This window comes from Lynx canadensis, chromosome A1 (assembly GCF_007474595.2).
Source record: "Lynx canadensis isolate LIC74 chromosome A1, mLynCan4.pri.v2, whole genome shotgun sequence".
In the NCBI taxonomy this organism is placed as follows: Eukaryota; Metazoa; Chordata; class Mammalia; order Carnivora; family Felidae; genus Lynx; species Lynx canadensis.
Genome location: NC_044303.2, coordinates 5097900 through 5117322, shown reverse-complemented (window position 1 = coordinate 5117322; position 19423 = coordinate 5097900). Strand labels below are relative to the sequence as shown.

The 19423-nt window shown below is 48.7% G+C and overlaps 1 protein-coding gene across 1 annotated transcript in view; it reads right to left on the bottom strand.

Annotated features, from left to right (window-relative positions):
* Window positions 1-19423, bottom strand: part of LOC115508933 (phospholipid-transporting ATPase IB) — a 599908-nt gene that overhangs the window by 560572 nt on the left and 19913 nt on the right. The window lies entirely within an intron of this gene.

Below are 19423 nucleotides of genomic sequence, written 5' to 3'. Positions count from 1 at the left end.
GGCTGTCATAGTCTCTTTGCTCAGGGCATCAGTTTTCCCAGAAACCACCCGTCTTTAGCACCTCCTCGATCTGTGAAGGCGCCATGCTCCCCTGCTTCTTCCCCGGCAAATTTCAAGTATGTATGCCCTCCTGGTTAATTATTTGCACCACACCCGCTTGACACAACCCTGTGCCACCAGGAACTGATAAAAGAACAAATGAAGAGATGACATGACAGCTGGGTGGTGGTGGGGGCACAAAAGCGGGGAAGAGACCAAAAAGGAACCGAGGGCAACGCTCAGAACGAAATGTACATTTAGGTAATTAACCACAAATCAGGCAATGAAATTCAGCGCCACGTGTGGTTCCGAGGCATGGAATCGATATTATAACTAGGGTTATTAATATGCAGGAAGCCTCAATTAGATAGATGGAAGCACTCAATTCATGGAAAAGAGGCATATACGTAAGCTGATTCCAGGGACCGGTAAGGACATTGCACATTACATCCTGGGTCGAAGACCAGACCGCTTAATCTCCTAAAACTGATTATATTTATCTCTGTGGTTTAATACAATTGATACTTCTGTCTAGAAATATAGTCCTTGTGACAACACAGTCACAGAATCAAGAGTCTCTGGTGCCAGGGCACCTGGGTGGCTCGGTCACTTAAGTGTCTGACTCTTGATTTCAGCTCAGGTCATAAACTCATGGGTGTGGGATCAAGCCCCGAGTCAAACTCCAAGCTGGTCACGGAGCCTGCTTAAGATTCTCTCTTTCCCTCACTCTCCCCCTCTCTCTCCCCCCACCTCTGCCCCTCCCCAACTTATGCACACGCACGCGCTCTCTCTTTCACCCGCACACATCTCAGGTTCCAGTCACAGCTCTGATTTTTGACAGGCTATTTGGCCTCTATGGGTCTCAGTTTCCCACTTTGAAAGTGAAAGGCTCAGTGACCACCAAGGCTCCTCTGGCTGTAACTGTCAGTGGTGCTGCTGTCTATGGTGACCACCCCACACGGCCGACCCTGACCTGCCCTCCTGCTCACATCACTGCATTCAATAACAAGAACGAGCCACCAATTTTTACAAGATTTTCAGTCAACCTGCAGGAGAATGATAAACCTCAGCAGTAACCTAAGAAATAAAGTAAATAAAGTAATAAAGTAAATAAAGTAAAACAGAGTTATCGAGGAATAAAAATAGAGCAGGCTTCAAGAAAATGAAGAGCCTTTATTCTGAAATGGTGACCACTTCTTCGGTTCGTGAAGGAGGAGAAAGTTCTTGACTCCAGTCCTGCTCAGCCTCTAAACCACTGCGGACTTTGGACCAGTCACAGAACACTTCTGGCCTCCATTTCCTCAATTAAAAATGAAAAAGGGTGGTGGGAGCGGGGGGACGGATGCAGGGGTAGGGGGGAGCGCCCGGGTGGCTCAGTCGGTGAAGCTTCTGACTTTGGCTCAGGTCATGATCTTAAGTTCGTGAGTTTGAGCCCCGCATGGTGCTCTGTGCTCGGAGCCCGGAGCCTGCTTCGGATTCTGTGTCTCCCTCTCTCTCTGACCCTCTCCCCCACCTGTCAAAAATAAATAAACATTAAAAAAAAAAAAAAAAAGAAGAAGAGAAGAAAAAAGGAAAGTGGGTTGAACTCCATGCCACATTTGAGCTTAAATCAGAATCAGAAATAGTAACTAGACTCACTTAGTTTTTAAGTTAGATGATCACATTACCAATCAGGTTGCAAATCTTCTGAAAAATAAGTCTGACAGCAGGTATAAAAGATACTCTCACTACAACTACTTGACTTACTAGAACGCTTCACATAAAATCAAGCATAAAGTTAACTTTTGTTTTGGTATACTGAATTAACAAACAGATCCGTTTGGCATTATGGGGTGCATCCGTGCGTGTCCTGCCCGAACCCTGTGGGGTCCAAGAGAGGGCAGGCCAGTGGGTGACCAGTTGGCTGAACTGGTCCCCTGTGGGTCTATGATGCTTCATTCCCCAAGGCCCCTGCCTCCTTCTTGCTGATATAACTTGATACACGGCACCTGAAATGGCCCACCTCTGTTTCTTGCTGAGGTCCAAAGGCCTCAAGGAGCCCTCCAGTAGCCACCTGGCCAGGAGCGGATATGGACAGTAAGAAGTTCGGAGCTTTGCTTCCCTTAACTGGATTACTTTGGCACCTAATACATTTTGAGCACAGCTCTATGGCTGTGGAAGGCAGATGGTCTCTGAACAATCAAATCATGTGTCAGTGGGAAGTAAGGGCATTGCTCAATAGACCCTTCTAGCCACCAGTCCCCGAATATCGTGGCTTATGCTGTAGCTTTTGTATAGTAAACAACCTCTTTGTTTTCAGGAGGGCTTTGGGCACACCAACTGTCTTGCGGGAATCGTCAGGCAAACGGCCGCCATCATTAAACAGCCCTGCAGTGCTCCCCACAGAACTCCGCACAGTGCTCCTTCCTCCTGTTCCGAGCAGTTGCACGCAACCCGCACCTGTGCCTGCCCCACGGGCCGGCCGTCTGCCTGTGGGAGGCGTGCCCCCCACACCCCTTGAGCCTGCTGAGGTGCGTTTTCAGTTTCCAAAGCAGCCTGTATCTTACGTAAAATATAGCCTGTATTTTAGTTGTCTTGTGAACCAAATCGCTTCAGCGGGAGCCGTGCACAAGACTCCCCCTCACGTTTCATTTACTTTGGAGAAGCACTATGCTAACGGGCTCAGCCTCTTTGGCCATTTGGAGTCAGAAAATACCCTAACCTCTGCAACTTGCTGAAAAAATAACCAGGTGTCAGCGCAACACGAAAATTCTATTACTTCCGCTGTCAATGGTCCCTCCTGATGGTAAGGCAGTCCATCCTGTTTCATGGCTGTACGTTAATTTTTTTTTTTTAACTTTTTTCTATCTTTTTCCCCAGTTATCATCGCTGGTTCAAAGGCGGGACCGTATTTGACCCAAGCTTCGTGGTGCCTGGCTTAGTGTTTTCTGTCTTTTTGAAGGTCAGGAATAATCCTTACAAGAACCTGAAACAAAACACGATCGTTCTCTTGGATCGCTTTTTCCATTTACTCTTCCAGGTTATCGATTTTACCATCTCCTTCCTATTTCAGCTTAGCTATTTGCCCTGGTCTTTAGATTTTTTTAATCTTAGATTTTGAGCCCTGAATGCCCAAGATCTTATCATTTTGTTTTACGTTTGTCATGCTTCGTAAAGATCATGCAGGGAGTGATACACAAATGTCTGTGACCATCTCCTTCCTCCCCAAAAGGAAATGAAGCCGTGGCAAATTCCTTTTCTGTAAATAGACACAATAGACATTATTACTAAGCCTGCAGACTTTAAGTCAATATTTCAGTAGACAGAGCGTATCATGGCAGAGACGGGATGAAAGCCAGCCTGCTGGTCTAGCCGGTGGTGATGTTTCCAGAAACCGTTTTCAGAAAAGAGAGCTTAACAGGAAGATCAAAATAGAAAAGGGCATAAATGCCAGCACAGGCAGGGGACAGAAAAGTAAAGAAGAAAGGGTTCTGAATAACAATTCCACGAGACGGTATGTGACTTTGCAAACTATAATTGAAGGTACTAAAATCAGGCGACACGACAACGCTTTCTTCCTCCAAGTGTTATAATTCCTTGCGTGTGTGCAAAAAGCCCATTATTTCTATATTTGAGCCGTTCCTTTTGCAACACTGCAGGAGAATCACAGTATCGTTCTGCATCTATAATCAGAAATTAAAATTCTTAGATGTGCAATTAGTTGCCTTCAACTATCAAATCAAGGCACCATGAGGGCTGTCCCAAAGCATTAAGAGACAGGAGGATTTCCCCCTTAGACAGTCTTTGAAAATAAGGCCAAGATTATTTGGGGAGAGACAAGAGTTTAAGGCAATGGCTTAGTATATACCGAATCCATAAACAGAGCTCATTAATAAGACCCTAATAGTATACTTTGAGAATTTTTACTCTGCTCCCCTACAAACCTAGTCACCAGTAAATATCCACTGGGTGCACACTGGGGGGAAAAATGTCTTTCAACAAGATTAACACACAAGAAACAGGATCTTCACAGCAGGCATCTCTATGGCCCCCTATCCTGTCGCACCGGAACCCCGGAGGGCAGGGCCAACTTATTCTGGGAACCCGATCAAACGTTTCAACTCCAGAGGAAAAGAGGGCCCTCTCTCATTCCAGCGGGAGTGTTGTCTTTGGCCACAAGACATACCAGCTCCACCTCAATAAATTAGGCAGATCCCAACAACTGAGTGACAACAAAGGCAGTCTGCATCCAGGCCAGCCCCCTTCATCTGATGGGACAGCTCATGTCCCGGAACCGAGGCCACTGTGCGGTGCCCGACAGCAGCAGCCTGCCGGCCACAGGCAGACCTTAGCAGCCAACACAGAAAGCAGGGCCGGGCAGGGAGGAGTCTGCGGGGGGAGGCAAGAGTGGGAATGAGTTCCAGTCATCCTGCTCCTGGGTGCTCAGAGCCTGAAACTAGCGAACTGCCCCCGATTGCTACAAAGGTAGGATGATACGGTCCTACCGTTAACGAGGAATTCATCTCCGCATCCAGAGAGGATTCAAAAAATTCATAAATTTCACAAAGGCATGGATCTTTAAAGGGATTTTTCTTTTCTCCAGGAGCGACTCTCAAATTCAGGGTCCAGAAGACACGACACTGACCCTCTAGACATCCCTATCTCCTCTACCGCTATCTCTGGGCCTGGGAGGCGGCCTGAGGGGAGCTCAGAGGGGCCTGAGAAAGAGGCTGGGATACTCTTCAGCACTAAGAAGAAATGGGCCATCAAGCCCCGAAAAGACAGGGAGGAACCTTACGTGCATACCGCTAAGTGAAAGAACCCAATCAGAAAAGGCTGCATACCGTACATGGCTCCAAGCATACAGCATTCTGGAAAAGGTGAAACTGGAGAGAATAAAAAGATCAGTGGGTGCCAGGGGTTAGGGAGAGGGAGCGATGAGTAAGCAGCACACGGAGGAATATTAGAGCCGTAACACTATCCCTTGTGATACCATAATGGTAGACCCGTCACTATACATTTGTCAAAACCCACAGAATGCACATCGACAAGACAGAACCCTCATGTAACCCATGGACTTTGGCCAGTACTGATGTGTCACTGCTGGGTACCACTCTGGTGCAAGAGGTTGACGGTGGGGGAGAGTGAGGGGGCGGGATTAAGGAACTCTATACTTCAACCAATTTTGTTGTGAACTTGAAAAACAAAGGGGAGAGAGAGAGAGAGAGAGAGAGAGAGAAGGGCGATCGGGGCCAGATCCAAAGGTTCCCATAGAACACTGGGAAAGGTTATGGAGACACCTCGAGGAACGGAGACTAATTAACACAAGCCAGGCCAGTTACAAACCTCGGAGCCAAAGTACTCCCTGCCATACTGGTTTTTGAAAAGTGCTGTAAGAGTACTTCCTTCTCTCCAGTGAATGGTATTGAGAGATGACCCAGTCTATGCCCTGCAACTCAAGCCATTCCACACCACGCCCCTTTGTGCTTCCCCCAGGCCAGAGACCCTGTCTTACATGCCTAGGTGGCTGCACAGCCCCGGTGTGATGCCTTCTACCCGATATATTCAAATTATTCACAGAAGGAGAGACGATGGGCTTACTTGAAAAGCCCAATCCAACCTCACAATGTAGCACAGGCAGGAAGCTCTCCCTAATGGCAAACATTCGCTTCAATTTTAATCCACTTTCTTGTGGGCCTTTTGGTTGTTTCCCTACTGTGACATTTCAAGAGCTGATCCTTTTCCTCTTAATGCCCTTGTATCCTCCTCCTCTGGATCAAACAGTCCCCAATTTTTTTTTTAATGTTTATTTTTGAGAGAGAGAGAGAGAGAGAGACAGCATGAGCAGGGGAGGGGCAGAGAGAGAGGGAGACACAGAATCTGAAACAGGCTCCAGGCTCTGAGCCATGAGCACAGAGCCCGACGCGGGGCTTGAACTCGGTCAACTGCGAGATGGTGACCTGAGCCGAAGTCAGACGCTCAACCGACTGAGCCACCCAGGTGCCCCAAACCATCCCCATTTTCTAATCCCACACCCATTTCCCTAGACCTCGATATGAGGCAAAGGTGACAGTGAAGACACCTCTTTTCTTACTCCTTCTACCTTCAATGGATATTTGGAACACAAGTTTCCGATTCAGATGACATTTCGGTATTACCGTCATGAATTCTAACGCGTTTTCCAAAATACACATAATTACGAAGAGTTTGGCTTTACAAATTTGCTTCCACGTTCAGTGGATTTTTAACGCTTAATGAGTAAGGGTCTTCACCGGGTGCATAAAAGTCAACTCACCTCCTCCCTCAAGCGTCCGGGTGCAGGGTGGGAAAGAAGCAAAGCATGGGGCTCACTTGTCTCTCTGGCCCAGAGGGCACGGCTTCCCTCCTTCCTTGCAGCCCACATATCATCAGCACCTCCTTCTCGCACGGTCCTCTCAAGTCGATCGGCTCTGCCAAATGGGGACTGAGTCTTTCCCGGGTGTTGACATTTCATAGGGGACCTTGGATCCGAAAGAATGAGGAGATGAACCACAGCATCTCCTCTACCCACACCTTCTACCTCATCGTATCAGCCTTGTCCGAACCTCAGGGCTCCCCCAGAGCTCCTTGGGAAGGAGAATGATGCCTCCTTGCATAGGGACACGGTCCTGAACCACCAGGGTGCAACCAGGCAAATAAGACCCACAAGAAAGAGCCAGAACTGTGTCTGTGCGTGGAGAGTAAAGATACCTTGGATTGCTCAGCAGAGGGTGTCCCGCAATTACTTGAGAATGTATGATTTCCAGAGAGTTCCGGGTGGCGAACATAACTAAGCCTCCCCATAAAGACAGATTTTGCCAAGTCCTAAGATGGGAATAATTAGCTTTGAAGAAGAGAGGAAACCAGCAGCAGCTGCTGTCCATTGATTGTACTTCTGTAGGTCCTAGCTGGAGAGGGCGTTCCCGGCCTTAATTCAAAAGCAGAAAACCGCTGTGGTTATAGTAACCGTCAGCCTTCAGGGCAGCCTGACCCCTGCAATCAAAGGGAAACCCCCTTCACTTGTTCTCTCATTACTTGACAAATGTTTATCATCAGCCGTGCTGTATGCTGGAATCTTCGAAGGCTCACGTACACCCCATCCTTTGCAAAACTTGGTTTCCCATCCCGCCGAGACTAATTTGTCTGCAATACAGTCTAGAAACAAAACTTTATATCAGAATTCAAAGACATTCTTCCTCTTTATCTGAAAAAGGCCTCTCGGAAAGAATACCCAGGTTTTGTTTTCTCTGTAAATTATTCTTTAAATTATGTCACCAAAAAAAAAAACAAAAACAAAACCAACCATATCATACTGTCAGGATTATGGGGCATCAATTACCTGCTGGGGCTATCAATTTCCCCAGTGTAATTAGCTTTAAAGATAGAAGACCTGCTCTAGCGAAATTTGGCGTTGATACTGAGAATATCAGCATGACCCTTGAGATATTTTTCTATGCTTGTGAATTCGACCCAGTCACGGTGCTCTTAAGGTCCCTCACAGATCCCCGCTGCCTGCCGAGTGTCCCTCCTCAACATGGCCATCGCTTTGCCGACAATCTGGCAGCGGTGGTAACGGGCTGCAACCAATCAAGCAGGTGGCATGACCTTGTGAGAGGCACAACAGTATAGCAGCCGGGGAACACACACCCTGTGAAAGCCACTGCTCGGGGGGACGCATTAGCCATACAGTGGCTGTTAAAATTGAAATATGTTACCTGGAAGAAAGACATAAGACGTTTCCGAGGAAGGGTGATGATCCCGGCTCCTCAACCCTTAAGATTCCTTAATCCAGAATCTGACCCTCCAAGGATGGGGTGGGTGCAGAGCAGGGAGACGGGTTCGGGAGAGGCACAGGGGATTCCAAGTATAGGCTCAGCTTGAGCCGCCTGGTAAAATCCAACTCTCGTCTCCAAGCTAGACTCAAATGCCACCTCCTCCGAGAGGCCGGCCCTGCCCTTGGTACATTCCCTTGCCTTCTGTGCAGTTCCCACTGCAGGGTGTGTGCCTGGTCGTGTGGGAGCATTTGTCACATCGCCCTCACAGGGCAAAAAAATCCCATTTTGTTCACCTTTGACTCCTTAGTGCCAATCACAGCCAGGCACACAGATCCTCAACATATTTCTGTGGACGGAGAGAATGAATGAATGAATGAATGAATGAGTCGTGATCCAACAGGCCAGGAGCCAGGATGAGAGAAGCCAGGGGCAGGGGAATCAAAGCATAGCTAAAGGGAAGGAGGGAAGGCTGTGTACCTGTGGGTAACACACCTTTTCTATGGTTTCCCCAGAACATTCCCCACCCAGAATGCACACTTGGAAGTACCAGTAACTGACTGCCCAGCCTAAAAACCACAATGAAACACTGCACGGAACACCACATCCCAAGTTTGTTTGTAATATGTGATGTTTAGGATTCTGTGCATTTATTCAAAACTCACGATCCAGAAGGTGTGGGCCTGAACCAGCCTTATCTGTTGGCGTGCAGGGTGACGAGCCCGGGCAGGGCCTGGGTGCTAAGGGTCCCACTCAGATCCTGAGGGGCCTGGGGGAGCCGCCCAGAAGCCCAGCGCGCGCAGGGACGGGAAGCGGAGAGTGCAGGCTGCTGGAGGCCTGAGCTGAGGGCACCATCTGGAAGAAGGCAGAGCTGGGCGGAAGGAGAGCTGACCGAGGCAGGTGGGTCTTCCCAGTAATGTCCGTGAATTCGAGCTTTAATTCAGCCCCCAAGGGCAGGGCCGGTCCCGATGTGACAGGTAGCGTTCCTCTTCCAGTCTCCATTTTCTGTACCTTCTCTCATCTTTCAACAGCTTCTTCTCATCCCTCCCTTGAAGACGAGCTTTTTTTTTTTTTAATGTTTGTTTTTTTGAAGGAGAGAGAGAGAGTATGAGTGGGGGAGGAGCAGAGAGAGAGGGAGACACAGAATCCGAAGCAGGCTCCGGGCTCCGAGCCATCAGCACAGAGCCCGACGCGGGGCTCGACCTCACAGACCGCGAGATCGTGACCCGCGCCGAAGTCGGACGCTCAACCAACTGAGCCACCCAGGCGCCCCGAAGATGAGCTTTTTGAAAGCACCGTCTACACTTGCCCGTGGGCTTCTCCCCTATCCCTGTCCTCTCGGACGCTGCTCTCGGGCTTCTGTCCCCGGCCCTCCACCCAGCTGCTCCCCTCAGGGTCTCCACACGTCCTGCTGCTGAATCCAACTTTTGCGGCCTTCGCCTTCCTGGGGCCCTGGCACGCTCAGCCCTGCTGGCCACTCTCCGTCTGGAGCACGCCCCTCCCGCCTCCCGTGTCCTCCAACCTCCCTGGCCGCTTCTCCACAGCACTTCTAGCTTTCTCCTCCCCTGCCTGTCCCTTCCATGGGGACGTTCAGGAAAGTTGTGTTCGGGACACATTTCTGTCACCTTCCTTTGCCTCCTCATCTTTCGCTGAAGCATCGGGTCCCAGGAGCACCAGTCAATGCCTCGAATCTCTCATGTCCACGGGCCACACCCGCAGATCCAATCACCCAGGAGACACGTGCTCTGTATCGTCCTGCAGCCACTTCGAACCAACACGGCCGACGAATAAAAGCACTTCTCTCTCTCTCTTCTTCCACGTTCCTCAGCCACCCAGCCGCCCCGGCAGGGAGCCTGCCCTTCTTTCTCCCTCGGCCCGCCTTCCGACAAGTTTCTCACACGCGATCTGCCTCCTTCCACCCGCACGGCCACTCTCCCGGGTTCGCCCCCATGGCCCTCCCGTTGCTGCTTCCTTAACCGCTCCCACCTCCAAGCCGCTCTCCACAGTGAAACCAGGGGCAGAATTCTCTAGTGCAGATCTCACTGCGGCCCTTCAAGATCCTTCCGAGGGCTCTCTGTCGCCTTGTCGATGAAGAGTCAAAATGTGTAACAAGGCCAGGCCTTCCAGCAGATTCTGTCTTCCCTCTCGAGTACCAGCCAGCCTGCAGCACCCCTCCTCGCAGGCTTTAGTCCTCTCTCAGCTCCTGCTCACACTGTCCCCTTGGCCCTGAGCACTCCCGGCAGCCCCAGCCCCCTCCCAGGCATGACTCGGTCCTCATTCAGTCTCAGACACTGCGTCCTCCTGGAACCCTTCTCTGGCCGCCAGGTCTGGGCGGGTGATTTTCACATGTGCTCCCTCTACCTTCCCCCCTCTGGCACTCACCCACTGCTCCGGAAGAGCCTGTCCACCTGTCTGTCTTCCACGGGGCCAGAAGTTTACATCCTCCATTGGATATCCCCAGCACCTAATTCAGTGCCTGGCACATTGCAAGTAACCAGTAAACATCCAAATAGAGGGATGAATAAATGAATGAATGGATTCCTTGCAGCAGCCCCCCTCCAGCCCTTATGCTTTTAGGAGGTGTCTTACCCGTGATAAATACAGCCAACTGGTAACTTTCATTAGGTTAGAGCAACCCTGCCATCGGATCTCCTTGGACATTCTCAACTTCAAGCTCTCCACTCTTGCAAACCCCCAAACTTCCATGCAACCGGCTACCAAAGGAACCAAATTAGTAGACAAGTTTCGATTAAAAAGAAACAGGTCAGAAAAAAATATTTCCAGACCGCCTGTTCCCTCAGGTTGGGGGGAAATGTGGTTGCCACACAGACAGAGGTGGCTCCCAATCTCCCCGTGCAGAAGCCTGGTCCGAGTGAAAAGTCTGGACGTAGAGGAGGTGGAAACCTTTTCAAGGTCACCCAGTGAGTTCCCGGCAAAGGTAGATACAAAATTTACAAGGCCGTCTGAATTGTGTTTAGAGATACTTTCTCCCCCCGTATATTCTCCAGCACAATCGATGCTCTACTCTCACAGCTGGGTTCAACCAGCGTCTTCTAACCCAGTATTACCAGCCAAGGTGGACCACTCCACAGAAAAAGAACCATCTCACCAAGGAAGCCCCTCTACAGTCCTTTTAATTGGTGCCCAGCCTGACTCAGCTACTCCCTCCTGAAAGGCAACGAAAGAGGTTAGACCAGTAAGTCATATGCCTGCTGGGCGGCCGACCCAGGGCCTAGCACCATGGCCAACCAGGGTAGCAGAGGAGCTATTTTTAAAGGGCACCTTTAAATCAGTCCTGTCCTTTCGCCCACGCAGAAAGACACCCTGATCCTCAAACACAGTGGCCTGGTGGCCACGAAGCCAGTTTGCGGCTGGTGTGCCTTTGCCCTCACCCCATCCCCAGCCAGAAAGCATTCATGTCTGTCCATCACAATCCAGCCTAAACTGTATTCATCGCTAAATAAAGAACAGCTTGAAGCAAGAGAACTCTGGTGCTTCCTTCGGCTTGAGAGCCACAGCTCCCATCAGTGGTCCCCATTCTCCGTGGTACGTCAGATACCCTGGGGAGCTGGTTCAGTGTAGATCAGGCACCCACGTTCCGTGTCCCGGGACTGTGCCTCAGCCAGTCCACAAATTGGCATTTGGGGATCACCGCTGTGAATTGCAGCAAACTTTTCAAGCAGAGGTAAAGGCCGAAAACAGTAATAACCTGATCACACATAGTTATGCAAACGCACAAAGCCTGGTTTATGACGTCTGTCCCCGGCCTTATTTCATTTCACATTCATCACTTCAGTTACATAAGGACACTTTATACGAGCATCACTTCCTCTTGTGAAGTTTTCTTGATCTCTCCCACCCCAGGGGGCACGGACACTCTTCTCTTCCCTGTCGCCTCTCAACATCACACGTATCTTTTAATAAAATCTATCACGTGGTATGGAAAATATTCTATAAAGATCTCCGTCCTCTCCCGAGTTCCTCAAGAACAGGAACCAAGTCGCATTCAAATCTGTATTTTTTTCAGCCCCCGGCATTCATTCAACAATGTTTATCGAGTATCTACTATATAACAAGCACCAGGGACACAACAGTAAGTCAGAGGGGACACGGGCTGTCCCCACGGACCCATGGCCTACGGTGGTGACAATCAGAAAATCATACACATGGAAGTATAATGACCAATTATAAAGGAAAATTCCAGGAGATTATATGAAAGATCCCCATTGTTATAGACAGAGTTTGTGCCCCGCAATATTCCTGTCTTTAGGCCCTACCCTCCATTATGATGGTATTTGGAGGTGGGACTTATGGGAGGTGATTAGGTTTAAGGATGTCCAGAGGATGGCTGCCTCCATGATGGGATTAGTATCCTTATAAGAAGAGGAAGGGAGGGGCACCTGGCTGGCTCAGACAGCAGAGCGTGTGGCTCTTGATCTCAGGGTTGTGAGTTCGAGCACCATGTTGGGCATAGAGATTACTTAAACAAATAAACTCAAAAAAACAAAAAAAAAGAGGAAAAGATACTAGAGCTCTCTCTCTCTCTCCAAAATGTAAAGGCCCAGCAAAAAGACGGATGGCTGTAAGTCAGGAAGCAGGCCCTCAGTGGAGGACCAAACTGGTCAACACCTTGATCTTGGGCTCCTCAGCTTCCAGAACGGAGACAAATGCGTGCATATCTGCTGTTTAATCCTCCCAATGTATGAAATTTTGTTATAGCAGCCCAAGCTGATGAATGAACACCAATGAAGACACCGTGAATACCAATGAAGAGAGAAACTGATTCCCAGAAGTGGGATAGTCCAAGTTGCGAGTCCTAAAGTGTGAAAGGAGCTGACTCAAGGTGGGCGAGAAGCAATGAGATCCACCCCCCCCACCCCAACCAAGCCCAGTTGGGCAATTGCAATTATCATTCGATGGCAGCAAAGCGAGCGGGCTCAAAGGTCCCTGTGCATCTCTGGATCTCTGCCACCCAAAGAGGACTTGAGAAAAAAGTATCCAGGTATTGGTGGTGTTGGAGTCCTCTAGTGGCTTCAGTAAGGTCCTGTAAGAAACACACAAGCTTTTCTCTCAGTTGCCTGGTCTGAAAGTGGAAAGGAAAGGACATGCAGACTCATAGCGTCAGGCTTTGCAACTACACGGTCAGTGTTAAAAACACCAAGATAAAGTTAGTACAAACCCGAAGCCATTAATGCATCTACGAGCACCCTCGTGGTCACAGGCCATCTGGGGTCATTACTAGATGTCCAGGCCAAGACAGAAGCCACAGAGCCACGGGTGAGGACGACAAGTGGGACCCATGGCCCTCTTCTAAAAGAGAGATCCCCTCAGGCTGGAGACAAGATCTCTGGCTTGGGTAACTGGCCACTGGGAGCGTGGAAGGACTCCACTGGGAGTGGATACAGAGTGTGGAGGGACCAGTGGTCTACTGAGAGGTGGCCCAAGGACATGTCAAGCCTGTGAAGCCTGGATCTTTCCTGTGTCATCAACCTGGCCAGTAACTGGTCTCTGCAACCTCCTGTTTTCTGCTTATCTGCCTCTTCTGACGGGGTCTCCCCCTCAGGCTCGGGAGGGTTCAGGGGATTAGACTTGAAGTCTCCTTTTGTGTTAGTTTTTGGTTTTCTTCCGTTTTCTTTTCTTTCTTCCTTTCTTTTTTTTTTTTTTTCTTTTTTTTGGGGGGAGGGGGAGGCAAGGGCTTTGTTTTCTATGGTAACATAAAACACAAATCCCCAAAACCACACAAAGCAAACCGTTGGCTAGAAGACTTATCTGAAAGCAACACCCTTGTCGGTGTCCGATGTCCGATGTCCGCCTGAGGCCAACCTCCCCGCACCACCACTGATTTCTAAGGAGCTCCCAGCTCCCCTCCCCCTAGACTGGCCCCATCTCTCAGCCTAACCACACTGCAGAGGTCAAGCCCACCCCCCTGCAGCCGAGAAAGGAGACCCAGAAAACCAAAACCGTCCACTAGAATCTTTCTCATCTATTATTAAGATGTACTTACAAGGTCGTGACAACTACACCATTCACTCACTCAACTATTCACTCACTCAACTGACAATAACCAAAACAATAAAAGCAGTTACTTATGGAGTAACTATTGAACGCTAGGTGCCATGCATCTAGTTGCTCTCAATGATCGTGAGGTCCTATTCACGTTTTATAAGTCGAGGCACTAAGTCCGAAAGGTTTCATAGACTTCCCAAGATCTCGTGACCGGAGTGTGGGACCTCAACCTCAAGTCTGCCGGCCGTGGAAGCCCAGACTCTTCCCTCGTCAGTGAAAGGCAGCAGAGTATACGACCCCAGAGCGTGCCTCTTGGAAATAAGCATTATTTTGAGTTGATTATTTTGAGAAACTGCAGACACGGGAAAAGCTCTGAAAACAGAACAGCGGCGACGCCTTTGGAAGGAAAACTTCTATTAGAAATGGGGCCCGTACCCGGAAGAGAGCTTTGGCCAGAAGTAACTTCATCACCTGAGGGGGAGCCTTTGCCAAATATTTCCTCTCCTCTTGCCTCCCCGTGACTTGCCTCCCCTCTTGGAAGCCCCAGCCCTTTCCTTAGCTCGGGCACTGGTCCTCTGGCTGACCTCCCAGTCTCCCAACTTTGTGGGGCTCCTGTGAGGGCACACACACAAAATTGTTCACTCCTGTTAATTTGCTCTTTTGTTACAAGGAGAGGGGTCTCAGCCAAGAACCTAGAAGGGTGGAGGGAAAATATTTTCTTTTACATGAGATTTTCAATAAGCATCCATTACAGTTAAGGCCCATACAAGATGAAATGGATCCCAGATGAACCCCCTCCAGATGACAAAGTCAAACAGCAGGCTCACAAAGTATCAGACAGGGGGCCTGGCCGGCTCAGTCGGTTACAGCACATGACTCTTGATCTCAGGGTTATGAGTTCAAGCCCCACATTGGGCATCGTACCTACTTAGAATAAAATTGAAAAATGTTTTTTAAAGTTAAGGGCACCTAGGTGGCTCAGTTGTTAAGCATCTGACTTCGTCTCAGGTCATGATCTCACGGTTCGCGAGTTTGAGTCCCACATCAGGTAAATTCGAGCCCTGCTTTGGGTGAGCTCGAGTCCCGCTTCGGGTAAAAACATGAGCCCTGCTTCCGATGAGCCCTGCTTCTCTCTCTCTCTCTCTCTCTCTCTCTCTCTCTCTCTCTGCCCCTGGCTCACTTGCTCCCTCTCTCTCTTTCAAAAAAAAAAGCGGGGGCGCCTGGGTGGCTCAGTTGGTTAGGCGTCCAACTTTGGCTCAGGTCATGATCTCACGGTTCGTGGATTCGAGCCCCACGTCCAGCTCTGTGCTGACAGCTCAGAGCCTGGAGCCTGCTTCGGATTCTGTGTCTCCCTTGCTCTCTGCCCCTCCCCCACTCACACTCTGTCTCTCTCTTCCTCAAGAATAAATAAACATGAAAAATAAAATTCAAATTCAAAGTTCAAACTAAAGTCCCGATGAGGCACCACTGTTCACTCACCTACTACAGTTGGTAAAATCAACAATACCAAATGCAAAGAAGCAACAGGGACCCTCACTGCTGGGGGAAATACGAACGCAAAATGTTAATACTAGTCACTTTGGAAGACAGTTGGGCAGATACTAATCACAGGGGAAAACGCCAAATTGAAGACAAACCCGAACTGAAGCACATTGTGTAAAATAACTGATGAGTACTCTTCAAATAAGGAAAGACAGAAAGTCTCACAGATCAGAGAAGACAAAAGAGCCATGACCACCAAAAACAGTGTGAGATCCTGAGCAGGATCTAGGAACAACAACAACAACAACAAAAAAACATTAGGGCAAAAACTGGTGAAATCCGAATAAAACGCGTCGCTTAGTTAATTAGTATTTCAACAATGTTAGTGTCTTAGTTTTGACCAATGCCTCGCGGTTAAGCAAGACGTTAAAATCAGGGAAGCTGGGTGACGAACGTATCTCTACACCCCAACTGCAGTAGGGGGCTGATGTGAGCCTGATGACTGTCTCAAGTGACCTCAAAGAGAAACCAAACACAAGAAGAACCAGAAGAGCAGTTAAGTGGCGGCTTGCAGGCAATATTTTTGAACAATCAGATATGGTAGAAACATAATGTGTGAAAACGAACCAAGGGTCTTTCGTGCATCTACCAGGGAATCCGTAATCCTTAGTTTTTGCAACAAATTTATAACAAATCCTTAATTTTTACAAAACAACAAGTTTTACTGCTTGTGACATGCAATCATACCTTGGAGAGCTGCTTTCAAGCACCCACACCCCTCCCCGTTTTGCGTATAATCCCCTATAAACTGGCAAGATTCGAGAAAGTTCTTGGAGAGTGATCTGATACACTGTCTCCCAGGCTAGAGTCCTCGTAAAACAGCAGATGAAGCATTTGTCAACCGATTTTGAGGCTGGCTTTTTTTTTTTTTTTTTTTTAGAGGACATACCAAAAACCTGTCTTATCTTTGCAACCCTTCTATAATTCTGAAATTAATCCAAAGAAAATAAGACAAAGAAACCCGCAATGAGAAATACAGCCATGAAGGTGTCTACTACAGAAAACAGCATGTAAATAATTCTGAGAAGTTTGAAAGAAGTAGGCAAGGATTAACAAGTGGGACACATAAAATGCCAGGGTGGCTCAGGGAAACGAACGAAACGCCCGTTAATCTTGATCAACCAAGAAGGGCCCCATGGAGGAGGAGTCCCTCCGTTGGGGTCTGCAGGGACACGTGCACAGGCGCAAAGGAAAGGCACAGTAAGTGTAAAAGCAACAGAATTTCCTTTCAACCAGAGTGCCACGGTTGCTGGAGCGGGGCTCCCCGTCAATCACTAGCACCACACCACGGACTTCCACCATGGCAGGGGTCTACGGCTGACTACAGCTCACAGCACCCGGGCTCAGCACTAAACGAGTGAATCCAGGGATACCCTGGCTGCCTTTGTCCATCCACCTCCACGCGGTAGAATTTAATGGTTTTATTTTTTAAATCATAGACTTAACCATGGTGCGTTACGATAGATTGTTGCTTGTTGGCATTTTTCAAACTATGTTCTCAACCACAAGTAGATTTCAAGCAACCTGAAGCTTGAAAGCTGTGACCTTCCCTGAGCCCCACACCCACTAAATCAGCCTGTTCCAGGCTCCCCATCTTGGCCAAAGTTTCTCCCCGATGGCATCCAAGAAGGGCAAAAAATAAACATGTATACAACTGGGTTTCTTTTCTTTCCCAAAGATCAAAACTAATCTAAATGGCTTCAACTTAAATTATCTTTTATACGTGTTGATCTCAGGATATTCAAGGCACCAACACGGAGGGTGCCTTCTTCCTGCCCTACAGAACCCACATCGAAAGATAAATAATTCAAATCATTACGTGATGAGGGGTTTTATTAATTGTTGGCTTTCCTGTCATGTCCCCCACTAAACTAAGAACTTCTAGGTGGCAGGGATTTTGATTTCTAATTTGTTTCGCCTGATCCTAACTCAGTGCCCAGCACTTTGAAGGCTGAGTGATGAATGAATAGAACAAGTGAATAAATGATGGCAGAATGGAGGGATGAAGGGACAAACAGATGGGCAGAGAGTGGACAGAATGACAGGGTCCAGGGCGGGGAGAAATTACTGCCGGCTGGTTACGAAGGGGGAGGAAAGGCTGAATCTGGGTTGGTCAATAATAAAAATGCAGATAAAGCTGCCTATTCAGGAGGCTTCCTCTCTGGTTTACTGCTGCTCAGGATATATCTCGGAAACGTGCTCTGTTTCAAATCATGCCACTCTACCTCTGAGTTACCTTGTCCCCTCCCCGCCACCACCACCTCCATCTAGATCCGCCCATCCTTTGAAACCTAACTCAAGGAACCGGGAAAACAGATGAACATACTGTGGTATATCCATACCATAAAATGCCGGTCAGCCGTACAAAGGAACGAAAGAAACGACAGACACGGGTAAAGCTCAAAAGCAGAAAGCAAGAGAAGCCAAACACAAAAAAAGACCGCAAGATACACGGGATTCCATTCGTCTGGAAAAGGCAAAAGAGCAGGAACAAACCGGACAGTGCTTGTCCGGAGCTGGGAGAGAGGAGGGGCAGGGAACTGCCTACGAAAGGACAAGGGAGGACTTTGGGGCAAATGAAAACTGGTCGGGGTCTAGATTGCACGCAGGTGTGTGCATTTGTCAACATCACAGAGCCACACGACACACCTAAAAAGGGTGAATTCCATGGTATGTAAATTACACCTTAATTGCCCTGACTTTTTAAAAAGCCAAAAAATAACCACCTCACTCAAACCCTGCTCTGAAAAGCACAGTATCACCAGGCTCTGCTTCGATCGTTCATTTACCATCCTCGTGACTCATTCCGCAATTCATCACGCCCTGTGGGTGCCCTGCTGTTGTCTCCAAATATTTTTTATTTTTATTACCTCCTCCTCACATGTCTGGGTCTTATCTCCCCCAACCAGATGGTCAATTCCCGGGAAACAAGAACTGTGTAGTGTCTCCTTTACCCACAAAGTAGCCAGGTCACGCATTATACACGGGAAGGTTTCAATCGATATTTGTTGATTTCAGTGAAAACAATGTTATTTCAGGTACTCCTCCAATCCAAAGCTGAGTGTGACAAAGAGGCTCACCGATGTCCTTCTCTGTCAAACACCAAACGCGGGCTCCCCCAGGCAGCCTCTGCACCTGTCGACATCATTCGTGTATGTCGCCCCCAGTAGCCCTCTAGCTGATTCGCCACTGACCTAAGGTACGGAACTGAAGATCTGCACGTGAACCTAGACCCAGTTGAGGACACTTCCCAGAAAGTGCGTAGACCACACGCGGATACCTCCTCTCCCACCGTTGCTGACCTCACTTAAGCCCGGAGCTCATCACACACAGCACGATCACGTTCCTCTTTTAACATGACAAACTCCACCAGTTTCTACTTCATTCTCCTTACATCTAAAATGCTGAGATTTCCCATTTCCAAATGAGCCTGTTTTCAGTTCCTGAAAACAAACCAACGGTTACTTTTCTCCCTATAGTCCCTCAAACCTCATGAAGAGCCACTGTCTCCTTAAACTGTGTATCTTCTCGCATCCTTTTAAACGGAAATTTCATCCTCCATAGTCTGTGACTGGGGGCAGGAAGTCTGTCCTGTGCTCCTCTAATCCCATGTTAGCAGCAGAAGGCTGTCCTATCACCTGGCAGAGCTTGGCCCTCGCTCTTCATCGGTTTCCCTCGGATATCTCCAGGCCACCTTGGTGAACCTACTTTCCATCGAAGAGGGAGAGCAACATTCCCTTCAAGCACACTCTCCATGCACACCTGCCCTCACGCAATTCCACTTTCCCTTCCACCCACTGCTCCTGCGTTCAGGCCGCTCCTCCCCCTCTTCTGACCACCGGGCACCACCGTGTCCTTGACCTGCCCTCCAGCAAGTTTTCCACCTTTTCTCTAGGGCAAGACCCTTCCTGCCTGCCTGACAACCTCCTTTCCTTCCTTCCCTTCTTAGATTCTCATACTGAGAAAGACAACACAAAAAGTCTCTTCCGGAACAACCGGGACCCACAAACGTATTTTAATTTTTTTTTTTCAACGTTTATTTATTTTTGGGACAGAGAGAGACAGAG